We start from the raw sequence: 2,058 nt of genomic DNA on the forward strand, positions 1-2,058 counted from the left end.
GACATTAGATTCGATGGCTTTTTAGAAGATTAAGGGAAATCCATCAAATATAGGTTTATCTAGTAGCAACGATGGCCAGATAGAGCCCCTGTGTTCCAAAGAAGCATGCTGCCCACGCGGGTGGCACTGTGGGTTAAACCACAGAGCCTAGGACTTGCTGATTAGAAGGTCGGCGGTTCGAATCCCCGTGACGGGGTGAGCTCCCGTTGCTCGGTCCCTGCTCCTGCCAACCTAGCAGTTTGAAAGCACATCAAAGTACAAGTAGATAAATAGGTACCGTTTCGGTGGGAAGGTAAACAGTGTTTCCGTGTGCTGCTCTGGTTCGCCAGAAGCAGCTTAGTCATGCTGGCCACATAACCCTGAAGCTGTACGGCAGCTCCCTCGGCCAATAAAGCAAGATGAGCGCTGCAACCCCAAAGTCAGTCATGACTGGACCTAATGGTCAGGGGTCCCTTTACCTTAGGGGTGACTAGGTGGGGAAGGCAGGATCTCAGTGTCCTGTTTGTGCACTGCCTGGAGACAATTTGGCCTGCCACTGATGGAAACGGAGTTAGATGAGCCTTGGTCCACACCAGCAGTGATTTTCCTACCACCAAATGAAACTCTCTGCTTGCCTGTCTTATAAAGTGAAGTGGTGTATAGTTGTTTTCTTGATCTGGGGATGTCTACAGTGACAAAAGTTTGATTTCCCTGCCTTAAGGGTCTTGAGATTACACTGTTTCCATGCCAAGACCAGGACCAAGTTACTTCAATTTACCAAATCCCATCTGCTTTGTTTGCACTTTAGCGGAGCCACTGCGTCATAATTCCACGCCCACTGCCACATATATACTACTAAAGCTGTAGCTCCATCTTACCTTATGGTCTAACTCACTCTCCCCTTCCATGCTATTCTGAGATGTGAATCAGCCATTCCTCTTCCTGCCCTGCCTGGCTGATTTGCATAACACATTTTGATTGGTTGTATGGAACAGTGATTTGGGTTTGGGGTTTTTTAAATAAGGATTATTTGTGTAACAATCATGTGCATTAGTTACCACAATGACTTACATACATACCCATAGTGATTTTTTTTTGGAGAAGTACAGTAGTATCAAATTCACAGAACATCAGATTGTCAGATTGCTGACTGTAGCATCATTCACACGCATAAACTTACTTATTATGCCAAAGAAAAAGAAGTTTACTAACATAGGTTTGGAGCAAGTATTTAAATTTCAGACGTAAGCATGGTTATGATTTTAGAATGTGTGTATTCGCATTGACATTTCCCCTTCAAAAATATGTGTAATACGCACTGCTTCATTTATTTATGAATACTTACATTTCTCTCTTGCCTTTCCACGCTATGCATCCAAGGCAGCTAGCATAAAATTTAATGCATTCAAACTACAAGATAATAAAAACAAATATACCAAAAACATGTAGAAAGAACAGATATTCCACCCAATAGGCCAGAGACCTGTCTAAACAAGAAGGTACCGGTATTTGCCTTGCAGAGGAATACCATTAAAGAGAGGAGATGGATTTCCCTAGGTTTCCAGAGCCTAGACGCAGCCACTGAGAAGGCCCTCTCTTGTGTTCTGCCAAATGTACCTCTGATGTTGGCAGCACACAGAGAGGCTCCCATCCCAAATATCTAAAGTATGTAGGCAGGTTTCTGTATTTTGGAAAAGGCTATTTATATTTGCTCATGTAGCTTGCATTTCCTTCCTTGCATGACCTGAAATGCCAAAACTCTTGAACAAATCTGTGCAACGACCATTACTGCTGTAAACAAAATGTGTCAGTTTATCTGAAGCGTTTGTATATTTGTACGTCACATCGTTTTCAAAGTCAAAACACTGCTATTTTTTGTTGATTTTGGTGGATTTTGCTTAGTGATAGTTGCAATAGTCCTAAAAAGGATTCAGTGTTGAAGAAGAAGAAGAAGAAGAAGAAGAAGAAGAAGAAGAAGAAGAAGAAGATCATCCTCACTGGGAAATATTTAGATGCAGTTTTTGTGTGTGAACAGATTTGTGTAGATGATTATGTTACAAACTTCAAAACAGCTCACAA

Source organism: Podarcis melisellensis (assembly GCF_964234715.1).
Source record: "Podarcis melisellensis genome assembly, chromosome: 10".
NCBI lineage: Eukaryota > Metazoa > Chordata > Lepidosauria > Squamata > Lacertidae > Podarcis > Podarcis melisellensis.